The following is an 11,364-nucleotide window of genomic DNA, read 5'->3' as shown; positions in this document are numbered from 1 at the left end:
CTTTCTGCGTTGTTCCAATCTTTTCCGAAGTTCAGCCATTGTGTCCAGAACTACTCCCGTATGATCAGCAAAGGAACAGCATTCTTCGTTGAGGGCTACACACAACCCCCCTTTTTCTAATAACAACAAGTCTAGTCCTCTTCTGTTTTGCAGCACTACTTCTGATAAAGATTTTACTGAAGTTGCTAAACGTTCAATGGATTGTTCTATTCTTTCTAGATCTTCATTTACGACCTGTTGTAGACCTTGCAATTCTTGACTCTTTACCAAAGAGGCTATACCTGTGCTTGCCCCAACTCCGCCCACTATCAACAGCGTAGCCAGGGTTATCGCTGTAATTGGTTCTCGTTTTTGTCTGTTCAGATCTCCTTCAAAATGGTGTAACACCTCTTCAGAGGTGTGATATATTAGACGAGGAACAATAATTACCTGTACACAAAACTGAGATTGATTAAACACATTTAGGGATATGCAAGGCGTTATTCCGATGTCTGAGCAAACCCATTTAGCTCCCGGTGTTGGGATAGCCCATTTGTTAGCTCGGTTCTTATGTTTCTCTATGTTAGCGTTAGTGATTGTTTGATTACACAAAGGCTGATATCTTTCGGGCACTGTACCTATACATTCTCCTTGACCTGTTACCAATTGAATAGTAATTCCTTGCGTATGGTTCTTCTGGTCATCCCATGGGCATTCTTGTGGGTTTGAACCACTAGACCATTGAATCCTATCTGGTATTCCGATTGCCTCAAAATATGGTGGTCTAGCATTGTAACATAACCAGCAATCCTTAGTTAAATTTGGTTTGCTTTCATTAAGGGTACGATAAGAGGCTTGTATTAAATCCCATAAGGGGTCTTTGAATTTTGATACTCCTGAATTCCTAACCAAAGAGGACTCAGTCACCGTGTCATTAGTTGTTTTATCTGTTAATGATAGGGAGTATGGACGAGTGGTTGTCTTAGGGAAGGTGGGTGGATTCAATATTTTATTCGGCCCAACAGGGAGTGAATCATGTGGCATTTTAATTTTTCTTATGAGAAAGTGCCCTCCCCAATCTTTAGGAATCCCTGCATAGACACGTATTCCCCATGTTCGTCCTACTAACCACGCGTCTTCTAGGGGATGCAATACTTGAAATTTGATGTGGGTACAGACCTTTTTTCGTGGAGCTACATAATCCACATCACGCAGACCTGTAAGATCTACACCTGTATCTTCGGGTATACATCCGTTAGGAGTCCAGGCTGCTTTTATATATTTATCAGGAGTCTTTACTGTCCAGCCCGAGGCTATTGTCTCACATCCCCAATAACCACAATAATAGTGTCCGGGATAATTACAGTAAGGCTGTCCAGAGGCCGGGCATATATAAAATGGAGGTCCTTTTTCACAAGGTATCGGTACTAAATCACAAAGTTTCACTACAAATTCAGGTGGCCCTGGGTTGCTAAAAGTGGCTATTGTTTTCGTTCCTTCCCAAGATATTAGTTCCCACTTAAATGGTTCATGTGGGTTTCCCCCTTCTGCCTGGGTTATTATCAATAGCACAATTAACGGTATACCAGGAAAAAGGGTGTTCGTTAATTTTTTAATTAATTTTAGTAAACTCTTACCAGTCCTGGGGAAGTTCAGCCATGATTGCCTTTGCATCCCATTTTCTTGATTCGTTTCTCCACAGTTGGTTTCTCTTCTGCCTCGCCCGTCGACTCGGTTGCTTCGAGCCACGGGGTGTACCATCTTCTCGGCAGCAAGGGAATTCTTCAGGAGAATAGCTGTTTCGGATTTTCTGCCTGTGTACATAGGCCTCCCACTTCGCAGCTTTAATTAATGGGGTCAGGCAAGGCACGGTTAGTACTTCCCTCCGACACCGGACAGTTACGATCTCAGTTACAAAGGGGACTGGTTGATTTGGGTGGTAACAATAATATTGAGGATGTATTCCTTTAGTAAAGATATCCCACCATTGGAGGGATCCCTTTACTATTTCTCGTCTTTGTTCGAATTGTCTCAATTTCCAATCAGTTAATGATCTTTCAAATTTATAGCACTGCTCGCAGACTCCGTTTGGAGGGTATCCTTCATGGCAATGCACCCACCATTTGTCCTGGCATACCTTGCATTTAAAACATACAAATGGATAACAATCACACTGTTGGTCGTTACACCTTAATTGTAGTTAGGTTTTAGGGTTTCTTCTTTCCACGTTTTAATTAGTACCCAATCCCCAGGTTTAAGATTATGAATTTTTAAGTCCAACGGCGGTTGTTGTACAATCAGTCCACGTTCCCAAAGCTTGTTACGATGTTCTGCTAATTGTAAAACATAGTCATTAATCGCACGGTCCCGAATTAAAATGTTTGTTTGTGGGCTTTCAATCCGATAGGGCATTCCATACACCATTTCGAATGCTGATATTCCCACATCCGTTCGGGGTCTAGTTCTAAGAATTAATAGTGCCATGGGTAGGCACTGAATCCATGATAATTTAGTTTCTATCATTAATTTAGTTAGGATAGTTTTGATTTCCCCATTCATCCTTTCAACTTTTCCCGAACTCTGTGGATGCCATGGTGTATGGTATTCCCACTTAATTCCTAAGTTTCCTGTTAGATCTCTAACAATTTTTGACACAAAGTGTGTTCCTCTGTCCGAGTCAATTACTTCAGGTACTCCATATCGAGGTATAATGTTTTCAAGCAACACTTTAGTAACTTGGTTAGCAGTTGCCTTGGAGGTAGGAAAAGCCTCAACATAATGTGTTAAATGATCCACCATCACTAATAAATATTTGTGACGCCCTATCCTGGGTAGTTCAGTAAAATCCACTTGTATGTGTGAAAAAGGTCTGTATGCTGGGGAACGTCCTCCAAGAGGTTTTTGTCTCATGTTGTTTCGATTGACCTTTTGACAGGTCTCGCAGGCTGCTGTGACTGTTTTTGCGATGTTGTATACACCTATACAGGCAAACAGTTGATTAAAATGATCAACTAATGCCTGGGTTCCCCAGTGTGTTTTACTATGTATTTTTGAAAATATTTCGAGTGCTATGCCCTTCGGCAAAACTTCTCTCCCATCTGGCAATATGTATTTACCATCTTGTTCCTTAGCTCCCATTTGTTCTAATTTTTCTTTTTCTACAGACTCAAAACTCAAATTTTTACTAATAGATGTCTGTTGTATAGTTAAAATCGTATTATAATTGCCTGCCACTCGTTTTGCTTCCGTATCAGCTGCATTATTTCCCCTGATTTGGTAACTTGTACCCCGTTGATGTCCCTTCATATGTACAACTGCTATTTTATTCGGCATTTTTAATGCCCCCAGAACTCGTCGAATTAATTCTGGGTGTATCAGTTCTTTTCCCTGTGAGTTAACGAATCCCCTTTCCTCCCATATTTTTCCAAAAGTGTGTACTACTCCAAACGCATAGCGTGAATCTGTATATATAGTTCCATCTTTTCCCTTGAGTGACACTAACGCTTTCCATAATGCATACAACTCACAGGCTTGAGCTGACCAGCTGGCACTCAGGGGGCCTGATTCTATTGTCTTAAATTCTCCTTTCTCCAATTTAATGATGGCATATCCAGACAATCGTTTACCTTCTACTATTCGTGATGACCCATCTATAAATAATACTTCTCCACATTGTAGTTCTTCTTCTTCTAAGTCTGGCCTAATGCGTGTCTGCTGTTCAATCGTTTGAAAACAATTGTGTAATAGTTCATTACCTTCTCCTGGGTACAAAAATTCAGCTGGGTTAATTGCTCCAATCGTTTTTAAAGATAGTTTAGGGGATTCTATAAGTATTCCTTCATACTTTAATAATCGGCTATCTGTAAGCCATTTTTCTGCTTTTTGTTGTAACACTCCCCTGATATTATGAGGCGCATATAAGACAACGTCTCCATTAAAAGTAATGCGATTTGTTTCCTCGAGTAATAAGGCTACAGCAACAATTATTTGTAAACAACTTGGCCAACCCCTGCTTACAGGGTCCAACAGCTTTGATAAGTATGCCACCGGTTTCTTTTGTCCAGCCCATTCCTGAGTTAAAACTCCGAATGCCGTTCCTTCATGTATATTAACAAATAAATGGAATGGCCGCTTTAAATCTGGTAGGCTTAAAACCGGTGCTTGGCTTAGTTCTTTTTTGAGACTGACAAACTGCTCTCGATCTTGCGGGGTCCATTTGCGTATTTTGTCTTTAGACAGTTGTTCATATAAAAATTTAACTTTAAAACTATAGTTCTCTATCCATTGCCTACAATACCCAAATAGCCCTAATGCCTGCCGAATTTGTCTCTTAGTGACAGGCATAGGTAATTCCAGAATTGCTTTAATGCGCTCTGGATCTAATATCTTCTTGCCGTTAAACAAATAATGCCCCAAGTATTTCACTTTTTCTTCCACAAATTGTAACTTTTCTTGTGATACCCGTAGTCCTTTTTGGGCAAGAAAATTTAGAAGTCGAATGGTTTCTTTTCTTACATCCTCCTGATTATTTCCTGCTATAAGCAGATCATCTACATATTGCAAAAGTACATTTCCCTTTTGTACCTGGTATTCCTTTAAGAGTTCTTCCAGGGCCTGTCCAAACAAATTAGGGGACTCAGTGAACCCCTGGGGGAGCACGGTCCATCTCAATTGCTGTCTGCGGCCTGTCTCTATATCTTCCCATTCAAAGGCAAAATAATCACGGCATTCTTCTGCCAGTGGACAGGCCCAAAAGGCATCTTTTAGATCAACCACACTATACCAGGAGTTATGTGGTCCTAACTTACTTAGAAGTGTATATGGATTTGCTACTACAGGGAACCGGGTGATAGTTCTTTTGTTTATTTCCCTTAAATCATGTACGAGCCGATATTTCCCATTTGGTTTCTTTACAGGCAGAATGGGGGTATTAAAGGGTGGCATACACGGCTCTAAGATGCCTTGTGTTACGAATCGATCAATTTCTGGTTTTAATCCTCTCCGTCCTTCTAGAGATATGGGATATTGTTTTACCCTCACAGGTATGTGGGGTTCAGAAATTTGGATTTTAATTGGTGGGATTTCCAGTCTACTAATTGTGTCCGGAGAGTACCAGACATCGGGGTTGATTTGTTTTTGATCTTCCACGGTCAAAGGATAAGTAGACACTGTTAGTTCTTGATTTTTTACTTTAATTTCTAATTGCAATTCGACAATTAAATCTCGTCCCAGTAGATTAAATTCTGCTTCAGGGACGAGCAAGAGTTCACCCATTCCAAATTTATTTTCAGTTTCGAATACCACATTTTTGATTTTGCTGACTTTAAAGGGTTCTCCTTTTGCCCCGATTACTTGTACTTTTTCAGGAGAAACTTTACATCCCTCAGGTATTTGCTTAATAGTTGATTTCTCAGCTCCAGTGTCTACTAAAAAGGTGAACTCTTGTTTATGGGGACCTATTTTTAATTTTATCAAGGGCTCGTGATGACTCCGGTCCCCTAAGATATAGAGCCCCTGACTCTCCTATTCCGTTTTTAATATTTCTTCATCCTTGATCCTTTCTCCGCAGTTCTTCTTTATATGTCCCTTCTTTCCACAGTAAAAACAACATCTCTGTTCCTTCTTTACTACTACGTTCCCTTGTTTCATTCCAGCCGATATGTGTTCATTAGTCCGCCCTTTGCGATCCTCTCTGACCGCTGCTACCATCATTCTTACTTGTCGTTTACTACTCTCTTCTTCCCGCCTTACGTAGACTTTCTGAGCTTCCCTCAATAATTCATCCAACCCTCTATTCTGCCAGTCTTCTAACTTTTCAATCTTCTTTCTGATATCTTCCCATGATTTGGCCACAAACTGAGTCTTGAGGAGCACTTGCCCTAAAGGCTCGTCTGGGTTTACCCCAGAGTACAGCTGAAGGGCTTTCCTCAATCGTTCCAGCCACTCAGTAGGGCTTTCGTCTTTCTTTTGCATTTCATTAAATGCTTTATTGATATTCTGGCTACGGGGTACTGCTTCTCTAATTCCCTGAATTACTATAGTTCTCAGGTCCTGCATATGAGTTCTATGCACCGGATCCTGATTATCCCAATTAGGTCTTTGAAGTGGCCATTTAATATCTGCTTGGGGTCCCTGGACGTGTTGAGCATCCCACAGTCTCATTCCTGCTCGTCTAATCATATCTCTTTCCTCGGTAGTAAATAATTGACCAAGGATAGATTGCATCTCATCCCAAGTATAAAGGCTTGGTCCCAAAAATTGATCTAATCTTTCTGCCACTCCGAGTGGGTCCTCAATTAAGTTTCCCATCTCGGTTCTTTTGAAATCTCGCAGGTCAGCCGAATTTAGGGGTACGGAAATGTATCCGATCACAGGTTGAGGTCCCCCCATGGGTATTTCCCTTAGGGGATACATCTGAGCTGCCCCTGTTTGACTTCTAGTTACGCGTCTCGGAGGAGGGGGAGACCTCTGTTCCGACCCTGATGGGGGAGTGGGCGCTCTGGGGACCTTTGGAGGAGCTGTGGGAGCAGGAGGAGGAACGTAAGGAGGGGGAGTCAGAAGGATTTCGTCCAATTCTTCCTTCTTTTTCTTTTGTTTAGTTTTTAGTTCATTCAATGGATAAAGTCTAGCTCCCGGTCTTTCCAGCCAAACTTCCGCATATTGACTCTCTCTGGGTTAAGAGGTTTTTTTATTATTAACCCAGAGGTTTAATTGTTGTTTTATCCAATCTTCTTCTGACCCATAGACTGGCCAGAAGACATTTTTAGAAATCTTCTTCCCTCCCCATATCTTAGTACAATATTCTATCATCTTCTGTTTATCTTTCCCTAGAGTTCCAGGGAAATATCTCCAATTGTCTAAGATATATGCCAGAGGGGTATTCCTAGGTACAGTAGGTACCCTTCCCATGGGAGTCGAAGGCTTGCTGCCCTTCGCCCCCATCTTCTGGACTATCCGCACACACACTCACTCACTCCCCTTATTCCTGGCCCAGTCCCTCGCGGGAGGTGGGAACCGCAGTACTAAAGGGTCCACACTCGCTTGGTTCAGTATATCGAACCTCTCATTCGTTATAGTCCAGGAAAACCCAATCCCGCCCGAACGGCAAACCCGCGACCAAATATCGCAATATACTTACGCGTCCTGCGTCTTCGTCCGGACTCCCGTGCACAGAATTTTTATGGGATTTTACCGGTTTTTCCTTTGCTCACTATTCTAGAATTTAGGTTCGTCGGTAAGGTTGGGGTAGGCTGTTGGTCGCGGGGCCGCGAATTGTCGCGGGGCGCGCCTCCCCGGAGGACCAAAGCCCACCGTTCCTTATCCGAGTCACGGCACCAAGAATTGTTATAAATTGAGACCACAACGGATCATAATCCAATTGAAAATTTTATTAATTGTAGCAAGTAGGATATGAGCAAAGACAGCGCTGGGCGGCAGGGGAGTCTATGTTCCGCCAACTGCCGCGCCAAACAGTTCTAACAGTCTCCTTTTATCAGTCATCCAGTTCCGCATTCAGGTCTTCACTCTGCGCATGTCCCAGTTGTTGTTGGGGGGTCTTTTTCTGCCTCCTGGTGGTCGTTGAGGCCGAAGGCTTGAAGTCTTCCTCGGTTACCTTTAGATAACCTTTTCTTCAACTTGCTATGTGGTATTTCTCAGAACTGTGTTATAAGCTCCTTTAGCAAACACCTCTAAGCAAAGCAATAGCTATTTCCCGTATTCTTGAATCTTTATATTGGGCTTAACATAAATCTTAATAAACAATACTCTAGTCTCTAGTTTCTCACAGACCCCAGAAAATACGTGGGGGATATGTCATATACAGTTGCAAAGAAATAATTCAGATGCATTAATTAACATAAATGAATAATTGTGAAAGCAGGAGGTACAGCCCCGATGGGGGCTTCTGCACAGTCATTTTTGATGCGAGGGATCTTTGGCTACAGCTTATCGGGAAGGTGACAGCCGATGGGACTTCCCAGACGCCATCTCCTCTTGAAACCAGCCTCCTGACAGGGTAGGAAATTACCAACAGACCTAACGCTTGGGAGACAAAAGGTTTTAACCCCTTACCAGGCACAGCCCTAGGAGCAGCAGAGAGCAAGGCTTGTGCCCGGAGCAATCCCTGGGAGATGCAGAGCCCAGCATGATGGCTGAAGGTCCCAGCTCCTGCTTGCTCCCACCTCTCCTCCCCAAACAGTTCACCGTGCGTGTGAGCCCACCCCGATCCCCACCAGCCCTCCACTGTGAGAGCTCCATTAGCCACCATCATCTCCACCATCAGCCATCAACCACCTCTCAGCTGGACTTGGTGGGGCGAAAGGTGTGTAATTATGGATTTAGATACAGCTTCGTTAGAGCTACCTGCTAGATATAAACAGACCCCACCAGGGCAGGTCTCCTAATAGGATGTGCTATTTTCATCTCTTTTCTTCACTGACTTCTGCTTGCTCTGACCTCTCCCAAACCACCCCAGTAGTGGGAGCTTTTGGCCCCCAAAATGAACCATTTCGTATAGACCAGGATGGCAGCAAACCCCACTGTGGCGAGCAATTATCCCATTATTTTGGTGAGCTGTGCTTCCCCCTATTCCCTGGGCACTGCTGCTCTGCCTTGGGACTCAAGGGAAAGCAGTTACTTGCCTTGGGTCTCAGTGCTGCTGTGCCACCCTGCCCACCTGCCTTCAGGGGACCTCTCTGCTCAGCATCTCAGAATTAATAGGATTTGCCTAAATGCCAGCAAAAGCATTTACAAAAGCATAGGATTTACAAATTAAGGCTTTTGTAGAACCAAAATGCAAAATAATCATCAAACCCACTTGCCTGAGTGGAGCTGGGGAGGGGAGATCCCACTGCTCCGGCTGCTGCGGTGGCTCTGGCTCCTCGGGTGCGGATGCAGCGCTCCTTGGTGCCATGTGATCCACCGCTTTAGAGATAAACTCACAATTTGAGAAAACATTCAGCACTGGCAGAAAAATGTCTTTCAAGGAAGGGGAGTTTATTCCTGCCCTTTTATTCTGCTCTTTCAAGATACAACTTGAATTTACTCGTGGAAATGTTGCCATGCCTGGCCCAGCAAAGGGCAGAGGTGCTGCGACACCAGCCTCTTCCGTGGCATCTCCCCAGCGTTCCTGGCTGGCGAGGGTGTTATGTAGCAAAATCCCTCAGCTCTCCCACGCCAGGGCAAGCTCGTGGTTCTGCTTTGAGTGAATTCAGTGTCATTTGGATGTTGGTCAGCCTGGTTTTGTGGCTCTCCTGGGAGAAAGCAGCCGCAGCTAGGGAATCGGCCATGCACTGAGCATCCTGCCAGGGCAGACCCCACTGTCTGTCTATGGGCAATTACTGCACACTGCTGTTTTTCAGCAGATAACTTGCATTGATTTGCATAGGCGGCAGCCCTGCGCTGACAGGAAGGAAGATTGAGCGAGACCCACGGTGCAGGAAGGGGTGAAGAGCAAACTGAAAGAGAGAAAAAGCCACCGGGCTGGAAACGGTGGCAGTGGGCGGCTGGGGAAATCAGACCAACCTTCCCCAGGTCCTGCCCGGAACATCACCCTGGCCACTGGGTCCCATCGCCTCCGCAGGTCCCACAGGAGCAGGGCCACCAACCAGAGGGGCTTCCATTTTCTACCTTGAACTGAGCATCCGGGCGAGGAGGAAGCAAAGCTCTGGGGATAAAGGGCTGAGCAGGGGCACGGAGGGGCTGCATCCTCCCACCACGACGAGGATGGCCTCTCTGCTCTCTTGCTCCCACGCAGACCTGGGGAAGGTGGCACGAGGCCGAGGTAAGGTTTTGGTGGGGCTGATTTTGCTTTGGAGGGGTACGGGGAGAAGGGGAGGCATCACTCAGCCCTCCCAGGGGGATGAGCTGCAGCAGACCTCTCGCTGTGATGGCCATGTGAAATGAGTGGCTGGGCCAACACCTGGCTGGGCCAGGAGCTATTGGGCAGGGGTACCTGGGATGGGCAAGATGTGACTGACTGCCAGCAGCACCCAGCAGAGCAGCCTGGCACGGCACGGCCACTGGTGCTGGCAGGAGCAGTGGTGCATGGCGCTGAGCCCTGAGTGATGGAGACAAGCATGGGACCTTGTGGGGGACCTGGCACTTGTCACAAATTCTGTCCCCTTGCCTGCTACTGCCAGCCCAGAGACGAAGGCAGCCGCAGCCAGGCTGCCCTGCCTTGCAAAGCCTCTCTGCCTTGTGCAGCATCAGCTTTTGCCCCCACGTTAATGTCATTTAGTGAATTCATTCCACTTCAAAACCATCCAAAGCAATCCTCAATATGTACTGCAAATAGAAACGGATGAGATTAGCGACATACTCACCTGTGGTGTGGTGCAAAATTGCACCAAAGTATGAGGCAGGGTCCTGGGTCTGTCAGCTATCCAAGACCAGTGGACCTTGAAACCCAGAGCTGCTCCCCCACATCCCCCTTTGGGAAATGGGCTCAGCACGCCTTCCTGGAGCTCAGCTGGAGGGAACAGCAACACTGAGCTCTCCAAAGCTGCTGCTGGTAGCTTCTTCGGCCCTTTTCACTGCAGAGGATCCCCCAGCGCTGCGTAGGACCCAGAGGGGCAGGGAGCAGGTCGAGGTGATGGAGCTCAATGGGGACATGTGGCCCTGCCCAGTGGCTCTGAACCCAGGCGCCCATGTGGGCAGGGAGCCTGCGGCACGCTGGACTGTGTCAGTGCATTAGGCTTAATCCTGCTGTTATTTAAGCACTCTAAGGTCATTAGGGGCACTACATATCCTATAGGTATGGGACTGCTGGGGAGAGGACCAGCTGGAGCACTGGCTGGGTGCTGTCACCCACTGAGACGTCACCAGTGCCTGAAGTTTGGCTGCCATGTGGAAGGGTTATCCGAGGCCAGATATGGTCATTCAGGGCAGCCTGGGCAGAGCTCGCACAAAGGATGTCCACGTTGCAGGAAAATTTCTTTCTGGAGAACCTGTGGCCACTTTTCCTGATGCTCTATAACCCCAGCAAAGCTGGGGCTGACCCCGAGCATCAAACCCCAGCAGGGTGGTGGGGTGAGGTACCACATCCATCAGCATCTCTGCATCCCCTGAGGCCGGTGGATGGGGCTAGCATTGGTGACAGAGGCAGGCTGGCAGCAGCTCATTCCCAATTTTCACACTGATGTCCTGAGATCTTGTAGGTGAGAAGGGCAGAAGCTGTTTGCAGGGAGAGGATCTGCTTTTCAATCAGCTGCGTGCATGTCCTGGGGACATGATCAGCTCAGTAAATGCATCATTTTCCATTTGCAACTTGGGAGGTGTAGCAGTACCCTGCAAGAGTTCTTCACTTTGAACTTAGCTTTGTTTTCATCTGTTTGGAATTACCTGTAGATTGATCTTTGCTTTTTCCTGGTGACATTTGGTGTTGGG

This window comes from Accipiter gentilis, chromosome 33 (assembly GCF_929443795.1).
Source record: "Accipiter gentilis chromosome 33, bAccGen1.1, whole genome shotgun sequence".
NCBI classification, from domain to species: Eukaryota; Metazoa; Chordata; class Aves; order Accipitriformes; family Accipitridae; genus Astur; species Astur gentilis.
Note: the sequence above shows the minus strand (reverse complement) of the source record.